This window comes from Glycine soja, chromosome 12, assembly GCF_004193775.1.
Source record: "Glycine soja cultivar W05 chromosome 12, ASM419377v2, whole genome shotgun sequence".
Taxonomy (NCBI): Eukaryota; Viridiplantae; Streptophyta; class Magnoliopsida; order Fabales; family Fabaceae; genus Glycine; species Glycine soja.
Window position 1 is genome coordinate 27,232,989 of NC_041013.1, and position 16,835 is coordinate 27,249,823.

Below are 16,835 nucleotides of genomic sequence, written 5' to 3' on the forward strand. Positions count from 1 at the left end.
TATTAGAGGGTTTCATGCCCTTGCCTTCAGAGGACTAGACTTCCTTACCTTTAGAGGACTACACGTCCTCTCCATCAGAGGGCTGCACGCCCTCACCTTCAGAGGACTACACGCCCTCGCCATCGGAGGACTGTACGCCCTCGCCTTCCGAGGGCTGCTTGCCCTTGCCTTTAGAGAGCTACATACCCTCTTCTTTAGAGGACTACATATCCTCACCTTCAGAGGGCTACACGCCCTCGCCTTTAGAGGACTACACATCCTCACCTTCAGAGGACTATATGCCCTCGCCTTCAGAGGGCAACTCGTCGTCGCCTTTAGAGGGCTACACGCCCTCGCCTTTTGAGGGCTACATGCCCTCGCCTTCAGAGGACTATACGTCGTCACCTTCAGATGGCTGCATGTCCTTACCTTCAGAGGGCTACAGGCCCTCACCTTCAGAGGACTACACGTCCTCACCTTCAGAGGGCTACACGCCCTTGCCTTCAAAGGACTACACGTCCTCGCCTTCAAAGGGCTGCACGTCCTCACTTTTAGAGGGCTCCATATCTACTCCTTTAGAGGACTTAAGGTCCTTTGCCCTTAATGCTTAACCGAGACTTGCGCTCCCGGGTGAGGGGCCAGTAGTTTCCCTTTATCAGTCCCTTGGTCACCCCCCTGATCTTGGAGGAGGACCAACTATGCGAGCACAACCAGAGGGAGGCTATCGTGCAGCTACTGTGCATACTGGGACAAGATTTCACCCGTGCCGCTACAAAGACACGAGTGCGGATCATGCACACCAACATGACCACTCCTACACAGATATGGATGACGTTGCTACTTAGCAACATTCTATCCAGTGACCACAATGTCAATCTCCCCTTGTGGAAGTATCAGTTGGTCTATGCCGTCATGACATAGGGATCGCGCCCGCAAGACATCCTGTGGACCCGGAGATGTCCAACAGGGTCTTGGGGATGGCCGGCAGCGGACAACAGACGCACCGTCACCACCTCCAAAGCCCCTCAGCTCATCTACAAAGGCTGGAGCGTTGCCTACGACCCGTGGCTGACCAACAAGCGACCAAGTCCAAAGCCAAAGGTAAGCAAAAGTACTAGGTCCGTGACCGACAAGTCATCACGCGTCCAGCTCAAGACGTTAAAGAAGCGCTACTAGGAGGCAACCTAGTACCTTTTAAATCTCTGCTTCTTATTTAATCACCTTTGTTTCTCAAGTCATTGTAGGACACACCTAGTTGCTTATGATCCTAGGAATTTAAATAAAACAAGCACAAGCTTGAAAGGTAGTCATACCTCACAAAATATATGTATGTTTGTTTAGGTAGCGAAAATACCTTAGATATGCATGTATGTAATTTAGGTAGCAAAAAAAATACCTCACAAAATATATATGTGTATGTTTAGGTAGCAAGATACCTTGGATACGCATGTATATAGCAAAAATACCTCACAAAAATATACATATGTTTAGGTAGCAAAATACCTCATGAAAAAAAAACAAAAAAGGTAAAATAAAAATAAAATTGGTTAACTAAAAAGCCAACATGCTTTTGAAAGGAAATGAACTTGCCATTCAGAACACAAGGATTTTGAAGAAAAATGTGTATGCACCTAAATGGTGAATATTGTGAAAATTTTCCCGAACGCCCAAAATGGACTTAGATGAATGCATGAATTGATGAAAGAACATGTTTTGGAAACACTGGGTTGACTTAAATGGGAAAAATGAATCCAGAGCCCTAGTGTCACATGACCATAAAAACTTGATGCTTGAGTGTCCACATGGGTGCATGCATGACCAGTTTTGCATAAAATTTTCAAATCATCATTGTTGTATGTGTGTCATGGAAATAAATGTGGGACATCCCCTTTATCCCTGAACTGCTGGCCAAACCAACGCCCTGACATACATCATGTCCAGACGTTCTGCAAGCCTTTTGACCCAAGACCTCAAACCACCATAAACCTTGACTCGGGATGAGAATTTCCATCCCTGTCCTCGGAAGAAGGAACAATGGGGTCTCCCAAGGAAAAAAAAGGTCATTCAATATTGAGCTACTAACACGCTTCAAGAACAAAGAAATTTCCCGATCAAAGATCAGAAGAAAACAAAAGAAAAAGAGAAATTCCTGATCAAAGATAGGAAGAAAACAAAAGAAAAAGAAAAATTCCCGATCAAAGATCAGAAGAAAACAAAATATACAGAAAGGTCTTTGGACCAGACAATATTTGAACAATACAGAATTGTCACAAGTAAACAAGAAAAGAAAGAAAACCACATCTTGAAGTGGTCCCCTCCCTTTGATTGCCAACCAAAATCCTGTGCGCTAGTGACTTTCTTGCCCCGCACTAAACAAAAACAAAAAAGGAAAAGCCCCAAACACTCAGAGCCAAATTCCTCACCAAAACACCATTCCCGAAAAAGTCCTATTGATGCACGATCACGCACATAATCTTTGATTTGATAGGAAATGATTTGCAAAATTAAGTCATGACATATCTATGGTTCAAAATTAGGATAAAACACTTACCTATGTGAGATTGATACACTTCGAGTGATTTTCTTCTATTTTGTTGGACCCAGTGTTTCCTCTAAATGGTCGTTTAGAAACGAAATGCTAACATCCAAAATCTCATTTATGGTTATGAGAAAATTTCATTATCATACTCTCCTTCCCTAATAGACACATTGTTTTTCATCAAAAAATCAGTTGGAGGTTTTGTTTCTTTACTAAAGCATGTTTGCATTTTAGTGAAAAAACACCGAGACTATTTTAGTCTCACAGTTATCAAGAACTATGTAGGTCTGAGTTCCTCATCACAAATTGAGGATATGTAGGAGCAAAAGCCCTACTTTTGTCGACCACCCCACCTTTTGCTATCATAACACAAGAGTCTGGTAGCATGTGGAGACACCTTACGGTTATCCACACCCCGTCATTCAGAGACCCCAAGCCCGATTGACATGCAGAGACCAATGTGGTCATCTGCACCCTTTTCGGAGATGTCAACATCTTCCAGCCGAGACTATTTTAGTCTCACACAGTTAGCAAGAACTACGTAGGTCTGAGTTCCTCATCACAAATTGAGGATACGTAGGAGCAAAAGCCTAGCTTTTATCGACCGCCCCATCTTTTGCTATCGTGACCCGTGAAGTCCGATGACATGTGGAGATACCCAAGTGGTTATCCGCACACACGATTTTTGTTAATCCTAACCCATGAAGTTAGGTGGCAGGCAGAGATACCCAAGTGGTTATCCGTATAAACACTCTTTCGCTATCCGTCAATCTCAGAGTCCAGTAGCATGTAGAGACTAATGTCGTCTTCTGCACCCTTTGTCAATTAAGGGCAAGCAAACCCGTTGACATGCGGCGACTTACGTTGTCTTCTGCACTTTTGCCATCCTGACCCGTGAAGTCAAGTGACATACGGAGATACCCAAGCAGTTATCCGTACAAACAGTTTCTGTCATTTTGACCTGTGAAGTTAGGTGAAATGCAGAGATACCCAAGTGGTTATCCGCACAAACGATTTCTGTTGATCCTAACCCGTGAAGTTAGGTGGCAGGCAGAGATACCCAAGTGTTTATCCGTATAAACACTCTTTCGCTATCCGTCAGACTCAGAGTCCGATGATGTGCCATCATTTTCTTCTATTTTCTAAACCCTTTTTGCACCATTTTAATTACTGATTGGTCTTAATTGCCAATTAATCAGGTAGTTTTATTATTTGGGCTCATTTAGCTAATTTGATGTTTTTAATCTAATTTCAGGAATTAATGAAACATTGGGCTTAATCCGGATTTTGGTTATGGACTTGAAGAGGGCAAATAAAGCAGCGCTTACCTTAGTTAATTTCTAATTAGGAAATTTCGCAATTTTATTTTATGTTGTTCAGTGTTTATTTCGTTTTGTGCCAGAGTATTGTAATAGGGCCCAATGACTTTGAGTGACTCTTTTTAAATAGCAGCCTTGGGATTCGTGCAAGGCATTCTGTTATGCTATTCATTATTCAAAGCTTTTGTTTTAGGGTTTTACGTTTTCTGCTTTGATGCTACTGTTCACGTAATTCAATTTTACGTTTTCTGCTTCTAATTACAGTTTCGTTCTTGCTTCTTCTTCTACTCTCATTTATGTTTCTGTTTCATTTACATTTTTGTTCATTTACGTTCTGTTCATTTACGTTTCTGTTTCATGTTTCATTTGCGTTTTCTGTTTGAATCCATGGAAGGCTAGATTTTCTGGTGTTGTTTCCTTTTGAGGACGAAGCCCAACTCTCTTTGAGGTTTCGCTTGTAATGTGGTTTCCTGGCAGTTTTCCCTTCACCAATTATCCCAATTTCGTGAATATTAATCAGTGCACGCTTCGTGTTCGATTAATTGTGATGCAATCCTACCCCGCAAGGGCATTGGATAGAAAAACTCCAAGTAGATTGGGCCAGAGATGCAAGAGAAGGCCCTAGGGTTCTTATGAGCCTTAGGGTAGATTTCGGGCCCATGGGCTAAGTATGAGCCCCCTTATCTTTGTAAATATTAGATTAAGGTTTCATTATTTTTGAGCCTTGTATTTAGGGCTCCATAATGTAGGTAGGGTACCCTAGAAATATAGGATTTTTCAGCCCTTGTATTTTAGGGCACCTAGACTAGTTTTTGTATTAGGGGTAGTTTTGTAATTTCACATGCACTAAGTGGATATTTGATATGTGTGGTTGGAAATAAATTTAATTGAATTGGTAGAATCCCAATCCAATTAAATTTTAGAGGGGGAGGTGAGCATTTGCTTACTACACCCCATTGTCACATCATATAGTCACACTTTGTGCATGTCCTTCATGCTTTTCATGCCTCATGACACCTAAGCACACTTAGTGGAGAATCTTGGAATTGATATTGGATTAGTGGGCTGAACCATAACTAAAATTCACTAATCATAATTAGTGAAATTTTGGCTCCAAAGTTTGGCTCCACAAATTCAATTTCAAATTCAAGTGAAATTTGAATTTCCCTCCAATTTTGTGTGACACTTAGGCTATAAATAGAGGTCATGTGTGTGCATTTTTTTCAACTTTGATCATTTGAATATTAAACTTCAGATTTCAAAGCTCATTTAGAGCACAAAATTTCGTGCTCTTCTCTCCATCTCCCTTCATTCATCTCCTTCTTCCTCCAAGCTCTTATCCATGGCCTCCTATGGTGGTGAGCTTCTTCTAGACACATCTTCTCCTTGAAGTGGCGTCTCCTCTCTCTCTTCCTTTCTCCATTCCGCTGCCATTCATCTTCCAAGAAGCAAAGGAATCCATTGATGAAGAAGATCCTAGGCCTACAAGCTCCAATGGAGCTTGCACCATGTGGTATCAAAGCATCTTCATCTAGGTGATGTTCTTTTTCTTCCTCTATCTTTTTGTTCGGTGAATTCTCTTTAATTCCTTGTTCTTCATCTTATTCTCCATGTATATCCTCCATTGTCTTGTGGTTTGGTGCTGTTTAGAGTAGATTCAAAAAAAATAAACCGATTAAATCTTAGATCTACACTTGTTCTTGCATTTCTATGGTTCAAATTTTGTAGATCTACTCTTGAATCTTGTTTTTGTGTTGATTTTAGGTTCTATCATTTTGCATTCATAATATTCATGTGCTGAACCTTAGATCTAAATTTTCTTCCAAAATATTGATTAGAAAAAAAACACAAAAATCTAAGTGTAAATCACTTAATCCATGTTGTCTTAGAGTCATGTTTAGTCATAGTAATTGTCACATTATGTTCTAAGTTTGTGTTGAATTTTTATTTTGTTGATTGAATTCTAGATACATTTGTTCATGTATTCTTGTCATTCTTAGCCTATCTTTTTAATTTTGAGTCTAATTCATGTATGTTATTTAGTTCATAACATGTTCTAAATCAATTCCTAGAAGTAGTCTTGTTGTTGAACTCTTTTTTGTTTTCTAAGATTCCTACATGATGCCTATGATGAAGTTGAGTTGTGGTGCTGAGTTGTGGCTGGATTTGTGAATCAAATAAGTCTTAAGCTCTCTTGAATGGGGTTATTCAAGATAATTGAGCATAAGCAAACACAAATTGTAACTATCCAAGCCTTAAGCAACATAAACACTACTCTTGATTTCTAGGTTGAAATCGCTGGTGCTGGCAGCTTGAACATACAAACTTGTATAAATTACTGGGAATTGGTCACTACTTTTTTTGAGCTGAAACTTTTACTGAATTTTCTAGACATCTGGACCAAAATTATAAAAAAAAACCAAGCAATTTGGATTAAAGGAAAAAAATAAGAAAAATCTCACAAGTTGGCAGAAAAATCAGTGTCCAGGAAAAAAAAAGAAAAGTGAAAGGAAAGTGTGCTTGTTGTTTTGGCTCAAAATTTGTTCTATAATTGGTGCCTATTTTATACCAATCCTAGTTCTGAAATTTCAATTGAAAATTATTGTGAAAACAAGTGCCAAAACTAGAGGTTTCTTGAGTCTTTTTTTTAGAGTTTTTCTACTCTATCCATTCTAGGTTTCTCTTTGAGTCCTAGCTTGCTTTTTTGTGCTTTTCATTGCTTTAATTGTTGAATAATCCTTGGAAATTTGTCTTGTTAAAACTCTATTGGTTTAGCTTTCATTTCATTTTTTTTGGTCTTTGGTTATTGCTTGTCTCTTTGTTTCCTTGCTTGTGAGTTTCCATATAGGGAATTCGAAAGGAGGATTGGTGCCATATCTTGAAAAATTTGAGTCAAGAAGCAAGGGGCTAACCACCTTAAGAGCTATTGGACTAAGAAGCACTCCAAATTGAGTGAAACACTAAAGAGAGAATAGCCACTACAATTGAGGACTTTTTTCTTTGTAATTTTGTAATTTGCAATTTGCTTTGCTTTCAAATTTTGTAACAAAAAGGCCTTTCATTGGAAGTAAGTTGGGAGCCTCCGCTAGGTCACCCTACTTCCATTTGTGTGTAATAATTTTAGGCAATTTCCCCTTAGGATAGTGAGTGTTTTGTTGGGAACCTTAAATGAGGTCATCCAAACACTCATAGGATCCGCCTAGTTTGCATTTCTTGCACTTTAATTTCTTGCTTATTTTCATAGCTTATTTCCTTTACCCTCCATTGTCAAACCGCCTAGATAGCTTGCCTTTTACCAATTAGTTTTTACCTTATCTTTCACACCTCTTTTAGTGTTTATTTTGGCTAGTTTCAACCATAGTTTATTTTACCTTTTGTTTTCAATCCCCCAACAAGAAAGAACCATAACTTAGGAACCAACATGAGTCTTCATTCTTCATCTAGTGTTAATGGTGAGGGTTCTACTCCTAAGGACCCCTTGTATAAGATATTAGATGAGTTGAGATCCCTTAAGTTGTGGAAAGAAAAACAAGAGAGAAAAGAAAAAGGTAAAAAAAGAGTAGAAGAAATAAGTCAAGATGAAAGAGAGAAAATAAGAGAGGAAGAAAGAAGAAAAATAATGAAAGAAATGAAAAGAGAAAAACATGTCTCCTATAGTAGTCATAACTCTTGCAAGAGCCTAAGTGAAGAACTTCGTGACTATTATGAAGGAAGGCATAGGTCACATCTTAGACCTCACTCCCATAGGAGAGAAAATGAAAGAAAGCCTCAAGAGGTTAACATTAAACTCCCATACTTCCATGGGAAGGACAATGTAGAGGCTAATTTAGATTGGGAAATAAGGGTAGAGCAACAACTTAAAAGGAAGTCTACTTCAAAATCTTGTGGCTCTCACTCTTATCCAAAGAAAGACCAAGGTCAAGGAATCTTAGGGGTGAGACCTTCTAAGCCCAAAGATGATAAGGGGAAGACAATAGAAAAGCAACCCCTTAAGGCTACTATGCAAGAGAAGACTAGCTCCATGAAGTGCTTTAAATGTCTTGGAAGAGGACACATTACTTCTCAATGCCCCACCAAGAAAACCATGATTATGAGGGGCCAAGACATTTATAGTAGCCAAGATGAGGCTACTACTTCACCTTCCTCTAGTAAAAGTGAAGAATCAAAAGGGGAAGAATCTAGTGAAGAGATCTACCCCCAAGAAGAAGGACAACCTTTAATGGTTAAGGAGAAGTGTAAGGAGGTAAGTGTCTCCTCCAAGAGGTTAGCTAAGAAGGAAAGACATTTTGAAATAAAGACAAATATTAAAGAAATTTCCCTTCTTAGACAACCTCCACATTTTCTCCTTTGTAAAAAGACACTTGTTAGCATTGCCACATCTCTTAGGCTTGAGTTTATTCCTCAAGTAAAGGAGTTGTTGGATGAGGGTTTGGTTCGCAAGAGATTAAATCCTTGTGCTTTGTTGGTGCCCAAAATAGGTATTATTAGGCACCAAATCCCTAAAATAGGTGGTGTGATGAATGTTTTGGGTGGTGCAACACTCTTTTGTAAAATCACTCGTGCACCCAACATCTTCATGATTTGTGTACATAGGGACTCATTAGGTAGGTTTGTTCTTATTTTTAGTTTCAATACAAACTTAGGCACTCATATGGGACACCTTAGGTTTGTCATACTTTTTGGTAGGAATGATCAACATGAAAATACAGAAAAAGGTATGTTCTATTGCTTTACTTTTCTTAATTTTTTAAATTGTGATCAAGGGGTTCCCATGAACCCTAAGAGAATAAAGGTCATTCCTGAGTTGCCCGCTCCACCAAGTGTAAGAAAAATTTGGGGCTTCCAAGACTTAACAAACTTTTACAAAAGGTTTGCCCCATATTTTTCTATACTTGTAGCACCACTCATTGAGTTGGTGAGGAACCATGTTCCTTCATGGGAAGATGCCCAGGAAATGAGTTTTCAGACCTTACCTTACTTCAACATACTAAACACCACTAATACATATGCTTTTGTTCTTTTTGCAGGTGTTGAGGAAAAAAGCCCAGAGTTTCAAGAACATCGGGATTTGAGGTCAAATCCTTTTCAAGGGGGAAGGAATGATGCAATCCTACCCCGCAAGGGCATTGGATAGAAAAACTCCAAGTAGATTGGGCCAGAGATGCAAGAGAAGGCCCTAGGGTTCTTATGAGCCTTAGGGTAGATTTCGGGCCCATGGGCTAAGTATGAGCCTACTTATCTTTGTAAATATTAGATTAAGGTTTCATTATTTTTTAGCCTTGTATTTAGGGCTCCATAATGTAGGTAGGGTACCCTAGAAATATAGGATTTTTCAGCCCTTGTATTTTAGGGCACCTAGACTAGTTTTTGTATTAGGGGTAGTTTTGTAATTTCACATGCACTAAGTGGATATTTGATGTGTGTGGTTGGAAATAAATTTAATTGAATTGGTAGAAGCCCAATCCAATTAAATTTTAGAGGGGGAGGTGAGCATTTGCTTACTACACCCCATTGTCACATCATATAGTCACACTTTGTGCATGTCCTTCATGCTTTTCATGCCTCATGACACCTAAGCACACTTAGTGGAGAATCTTGGATTTGATCTTGGATTAGTGGGCTGAACCATAACTAAAATTCACTAATCATAATTAGTGAAATTTTGGCTCCAAAGTTTGGCTCCACAAATTCAATTTCAAATTCAAGTGAAATTTGAATTTCCCTCCAATTTTGTGTGACACTTAGGCTATAAATAGAGGTCATGTGTGTGCATTTTTTTCAACTTTGATCATTTGAATATTAAACTTCAGATTTCAAAGCTCATTTAGAGCACAAAATTTCGTGCTCTTCTCTCCATCTCCCTTCTTCATTCATCTCCTTCTTCCTCCAAGCTCTTATCCATGGCCTCCTATGGTGGTGAGCTTCTTCTAGACTCATCTTCTCCTTGAAGTGGCGTCTCCTCTCTCTCTTCCTTTCTCCATTCCGCTGCCATTCATCTTCCAAGAAGCAAAGGAATCCATTGATGAAGAAGATCCTAGGCCTACAAGCTCCAATGGAGCTTGCATCAAATTGCCTCTGAGCCTAACTTGCGTTCATGCTTAATGGACGAAGGGCTAACTGGTGTATGTGGTGCCTAATCACGTATTGAAAACCCTAAGTTGATTTTCGCTTAGTAAATTGAAATAGGGTTGGATTAAGTGGTTGACTGTTAGGGACGAATTCTCCATAACCCAGGATAAGAGAATGGCTTCTGAATAAGAGGAAACAACCCGTTTTTAATATTAGTAGTTTTGTATTCCAGTTTACTTGTTCTGCTCTTTAATTACCAAACAACCAAACCCCCCCCCAATCGTTACTGTTACTGCAAGTATATTATGAACATTTGGTTTGTCACTGCTCGTTGGGAAACGACCTAGGATCACTTCCTAGTTACTGCATTTTCATGTTTATTTGATTCGGGTACGGCCTCGATCAAATTTGGCGCCGTTGCCGGGGAGCAGCGTCCAAAGGTTCATAATAGCTAGCTAGTGTTGTGTGTTTAATCCTTTCGTGATTTATGTTTAATTGTTAGTATTGTGTTAGTATGTGTGTTAGTGTTGTTTAGTGTCCTGGTATTTTGTTTAATGTGTGTTCTGTTTCAGTTTTCCCATTAAGCGTTTCCCCTATTTCAGTTTTGGGTGTTTTGCTGTGAATAGTGTTTTGCGACGGACTTAGCGACCATTTCTGCTTGCGGCAAACCAGAGTAGTAGTAGAAATCCCTTAGCGACGGATTTTAGCGACCACCCATGCTGAATTATTTGTGATTTTTTGTTTTAGTAGCTAGGGTTGTTATTTTTGGCTGAATTTTTTTGTGGTAACTTCTTTTAATCCATATTTTGTGGGAAAAATAACTAGAGCCTTTAGTTTGGTCAGATTTGAAAGTTCCAAAAAACTAGCAAATTTTGTGTTTGTCAAAACTTCAAACGGCCATAACTTTTGCTCCGGTTATCAGAATCGCAATTATTATATATGCATTTGGGGTAGAAAAAAATTTCCTACGCTGTGGCAGCCTGCCATAGGCCGGCTGAGGTCTCCATCGTCCAAAAAAAGCAATTCTGTCGAAAGTTTTTTATTTTTCAAGTTTTATTCACTTATTTTTCTTAACCTACCAATTTTAGCTTTCATAGTTAGACTTTGAATTTTTGTCTGAAACTGTTTGTGCTATCTTCTCATCATTTTATAAGGTTGCTCACAAAATTTCAAGTCATTTGAATATCCTTTGAGGGTAGCTGTAGTTCAAACCTACACCTTTATTTATATGACAAGGCAACTAGTTGTGTGCATGCTGAATGTAGTGTATGACTAGAGGCAATCCATCTGACTTACAACCCTTTGATCCTGAGATAGATAGGACATTTCACATATTAGTTAGGCATCATTTTATACCTTTTGATCATTTTGAGCATTCCATAACTGGTGAATCTGTGCATTCTATTATTGGTGATTTTGAACATCCTGATCTTGAGCATTATAATTTTGAGCATTCTGATTCTGAGCATTCTGATTTTGCACATTCTGAGAACATGGCACAACCTCCACCCCGTGAGAGGACTCTAAGGGAAATGGCTGCACCTGATTTCACCTACGAAAGCTTGTGCATCCAATACCCTGATGAGGATGTCCCATATGTTCTTAAAACTGGACTGATTCATTTGCTTCCAAAGTTTCATGGCCTTGCAGGTGAAGATCCGCACAAACATTTGAAAGAATTTCACATTGTCTGCTCCACCATGAAACCCCCAGATGTCCAAGAGGATCACATATTTCTGAAGGCTTTTCCTCATTCATTAGAGGGAGTGGCAAAGGACTGGCTGTATTACCTTGCTCCAAGGTCCATCACGAGCTGGGATGACCTTAAGAGAGTATTCTTAGAAAAAAATTTCCCTGCTTCCAGGACCACAACCATCAGGAAGGATATCTCAGGTATTAGACAACTCAGTGGAGAGAGCCTGTATGAGTATTGGGAGAGATTTAAGAAACTATGTGCCAGTTGCCCCCACCATCAGATTTCAGAACAGCTTCTTCTCCAATATTTTTATAAAGGACTCAGTAATATGGAGAGAAGTATGATAGATGCTGCCAGTGGTGGAGCCCTTGGAGACATGACTCCTGCTGAAGCCAGAAATTTAATTGAGAAGATGGCTTCCAACTCCCAGCAGACCATACATTCCTCCACCAATCCAACAACAGCAACAACCCCAGAAACAACCAACAGTTGAGGCCCCTCCACAACCTTCCCTCGAAGAACTTGTGAGGCAAATGATTGGGAGGGGGGGTTTGTTTGTTTTGTGATTAAAGAGCAGAACAAGTAAACTGGAATACGAAATTACTAATATTAAAAACGGGTTGTTTCCTTTGATTCAGAAGCCATTCTCTTATCCTGGGTTATGGAGAATTCGTCCCTAACAGTCAACCACTTAATCCAACCCTATTTCAATTTACTAAGCGAAAATCAACTTAGGGTTGTCAATACGTGATTAGGCACCACATACACCAGTTAGCCCTTCGTCCATTAAGCATGAACGCAAGTTAGGCTCAGAGGCAATTAATCGAACACGAAGCGTGCACTGATTAATATTCACGAATTTGGGATAACTAGTGAAGGGAAAACTGCCAGGGAACCACATTTCAAGCGAAACCTCAAAGAGAGTTGGGCTTCGTCCTCAAAAGGAAACAACACCAGAAAATCTAGCCTTCCATGGATTCAAACAGAAAACGCAAATGAAACATGAAGCAGAAACGTAAATGAACAAAAACGTAAATGAACAGAAACGTAGATGAAACAGAAACGTAAATGAGAGTAGAAGAAGAAGCAAGAACGAAATTGTAATTAGGAACAGAAAACGTAAAATTGCATTACGTGAACAGTAGCATTAAGCAGAAAAACCAAAACCCTAAAACAAAAGCTCTGAATAATGAATAGCATAACAGAATGCCCTGCACGAATCCCAAGGCTGCTATTTAAAAAGAGTCACTCAAAGGCACTGGGCCCTATTACAATACTCTGGCCCAAAACGAAATAAACACTAAACAACATAAAATAAAATTGCGAAATTTCCTAATTAGAAATTAACTAAGGTAAGCGCTGCTTAATTTGCCCTCTTCAAGTCCATAACCAAAATCCGGATTAAGCCCAATGTTTCATTAATTCCTGAAATTAGATTAAAAACATCAAATTAGCTAAATGAGCCCAAATAATAAAACTGTCTGATTAATTGACAATTAAGACCAATCAGTAATTAAAATGGTGCAAAAAGGGTTTAGAAAATAGAAGAAAATGATGGCACATCAAAACCCCCCATACTTAGCCTTTTGCACTCCTGGGCAAAATGAAACAAAGAACAAAATCCAAGGATATCAAAGAGAGACAAACAAACACATTCACATATTTCTCAATGAACATCAAGGAATGAAAGGAATGGGTAACATCTAACATAAGGAGATTCAAAAAGTCAAGACATTCATGAAAATCATCCAAGCAACCCAATCATGGCAAAATAGTTAATCAGCTCAAGAATGAAAAGTGATAAAGCCTCACAAGATATACACTCTATCTCTCAAGTGTCTAGGCTACTATTTACCCTCAAAGCACCCATGAAAGCAAACACCACATAGACTTGGCAAGATTCTAAAATTGACAATCAACCCACAAACACAAGCACATGAGGATCAAAAGGTCTTTTAAGGTTGTAATGGGGCCAAGGACAAGGTATGGATAAATATGGAATAAGTGGCTAAATCCCAAAGGAATAGAGGAGCAAAGGAGAATAAGTGCATATTAAGAAAAAAATAAGAAAATAAAAAGAAGTAAAGATAAAAATTAAACATGAAGAGTAGAACCAAGAGTTTCATCATTCTTGTGCCATTTAAGATCTTATTCACTCAACTTTATTGCTTTTCTTTTTCTTTTTTCGATTTTTTTTTTCGAATATTTTTTTTTTTTTTACTCTATAGCCTTTGAGAAACAACATTTCATTCAGCATGTCCAACATTTAACCAATATACAATGTACATCAAGTATGGCCCAAAATACATCATGAAGCATAGCCAACAAAACAAGTTGTCCAATGAAACAAAAACCCCCCATACTTATTCCCAAAACAATTCCAAAGCTCCAAAATTCCTTAAGGATATGGTGATATCATGGTTTTTCACTTAAGGCTTGTAGTGAGCTTCAAAACAAGGAAATGGAAACAAGGCTCAAAAGGGCTATCAAAGGAATTAATTCAAGGTAAGTCCATTTGGCTAGAAGCTTATAAGAACAAAATTGCCTCAATCATTTCCAAATATGCATGTGAATTAGGACGCATCAACAAGAATCAAGGCAAGGCTATTGTGCAAGCAATCAATGGGGCAAAACACACCAAATGATTATGATGATGGATGGCTCAAATTCTCACAAAGGTAAAATCATCACTTTCAAATTGAGCTTTCAAAACTATCATGACATGTAGAGAAGAATCAAGGATTTCAAGTCACAAAATGTCAAGAACTTTTATTTTCAAAACAATTACCCATTTCTTGAACATATCCTATAATTCAAAGAAAAACATGCAAAGTCGTACGTGCACACAAAATTGACCCAAAATATTAAACTAAAAATCCGACGAAACTAATAACATTAACAAATTAACACAACTAACAAATTAACAAAACCAACAAAACTAGCAAAACCAAAGAACACTCCCCCCCATACTTAAACAACACATTGTCCTCAATGTAGCACAATTAAAAGATTAAAAACAATTAAATCATCAAAGAGAATCGGACAAGTGTAATAAAAGCAAAGAAGGAGATAGGAAAAGAAAAACTCCCTAAGTCATGGTGGAGGAAGAGTAGGGTGGAGTAAGGAAGTCTCTTCCACCACTACGTCCACTAAAGAAGGGTTCGTGAGGAATGGCTTAAGTCGATGTCCATTGACCTTGAAGCTCTTGTTTGTGGAGTCGCTTTTGATCTCAACTGTACCATAAGGAAAAACATTAGTAACAACAAAAGGACCAATCCACTTAGACCTCAACTTACCACTCATGAGTCCAAACCTAGAATTATACAATAACACTTTTTGCCCAACCACGAAGTCTTTTTTAACTATCATACTATCATGGAACTTCTTGGTCTTTTCTTTGTAGAACTTGGCATTCTCGTAGGCTTCTAGGCGGATTTCATCTAACTCACTCAGTTGCAACTTCCTTTCCTCGCCAGCTTGATCCATAGAGAAGTTGCAAGTCTTCACTGCCCAGTATGCTTTGTGCTCAATTTCTACTGGAAGATGACATGCTTTTCCAAAGACAACCCGATAAGGAGACATTCCTATAGGTGCTTTGTTGGCAGTCCGATGTGCCCAGAGAGCATCATCAAGCCTGGTACTCCAATCTTTCCTGCTTGGCTGCACAATCTTCTCTAGAATTCTCTTGATTTCCCTGTTAGAAATTTCTGCCTGTCCATTAGTCTGGGGGTGGTATGGTGTGGATACCCTGTGTACCACCCCGTACTTTTTAAGCAGGGCATGCATTGTCCTGTTGCAAAAATGGGTTCCTTGATCACTAACAATTGCTTTAGGTACTCCAAACCTGCAAAACAGATTAGACTTGACAAAGTCTGTGACAACTTTAGCATCATTAGTTCTAGTGGGCTTGGCTTCCACCCATTTTGAAACATAGTCAACTGCAAGGAGAATGTAAACATAACCAAAAGAGACAGGAAAAGGACCCATGAAATCTATACCCCAGACATCAAACACCTCACAGAATAGCATAGGTTGCTGAGGCATTTGTTGTCGCCATGTAAATGTATTTCCTGCTATCTGACACTGCTCACAAGTGCTGCAGATCTTCCACGCATCTTTAAAGATGGTGGGCCAATAAAAACCACAATCAAGCACTTTGCGAGCTATCCTTTGAACACCCAGATGACCTCCCGGTGCGGAAGAATGACAGAACTGCAGGACAGAGTCAGTCTCATGATCTGGAATGCACCTTCTAATGACCTGATCACTGCACAATTTCCACAAGTAGGGGTCATCCCAAATAAAATGCTTAGCATCACTTTTAATTTTATCTTTTTGGGCCTTAGATGCTAAGGGAGGAAAAACAGAGGCAACTAAATAATTGACAATGTTAGCAAACCAGGGAGTAGAAAGAGAGTCAGAAATACTATACAGTATATACAAATGATCATCCGGGAAATCATCCCGAATAGGTGAATCTGCATCAGAGACACGTTCGATCCGACTCAAATGATCAGCAATTAGATTTTGTGCTCCGCTCCTATCACGGATCTCCAAGTCAAACTCTTGGAGCCAGAGCATCCATCGGATCAACCTAGGCTTAGAATCAGCCTTCTTCAACAAGTACTTTAGAGCTGCATGGTTCTGTATAAACAATAATGCGAGTACCAAGCAAATAAGATCAAAATTTTTCAAGAGCAAAAACTATGGCTAGAAGCTCTTTCTCAGTAGTAGTATAATTTGCTTGGGCAGCATCTAAAGTCCTAGAAGCATAATATATCACCCTGGGCAATTTATCAATTTTCTGAGCAAGGACAACCCCCAATGCATAATTTGATGCATCACACATAAGCTCAAAAGGGGCTGTCCAGTCAGGTGCCTGGATGATGGGGGTGGTAGTCAGCGCTCTTTTGAGGCAATCAAAAGCCTCTTTGCATCTGTCATTAAAGTCAAACTCCACCTCCTTTTGCAACAAGTTGGACAATGGAAGGGCTACTTTGCTAAAATCCCTTATAAAGCGCCTGTAGAATCCTGCATGACCAAGAAAAGATCGCACCTCTCGCACACAAGAGGGGTAAGGCAATTGTGAAATAACAGAAATTTTTGCAGGATCTACTTCAATACCCTTATTGGAAATAATGTGGCCTAAACTATACCTTGCTCACCATAAAATGACATTTTTCAAAATTTAGAACAAGGTTAGTTTCAATGCATCTATTCAAAACTTTTTCCA

The 16,835-nt window shown here is 39.0% G+C and overlaps 1 non-coding gene across 1 annotated transcript; it reads right to left on the reverse strand.

Annotated features, from left to right (window-relative positions):
- Window positions 1-11,777: 11,777 nt before the first annotated feature.
- LOC114380663 lies at window positions 11,778-11,884 on the reverse strand. Its single transcript, XR_003659836.1, has one exon. It is a non-coding gene; the product is annotated as a small nucleolar RNA R71 (small nucleolar RNA).
- Window positions 11,885-16,835: the final 4,951 nt, after the last annotated feature.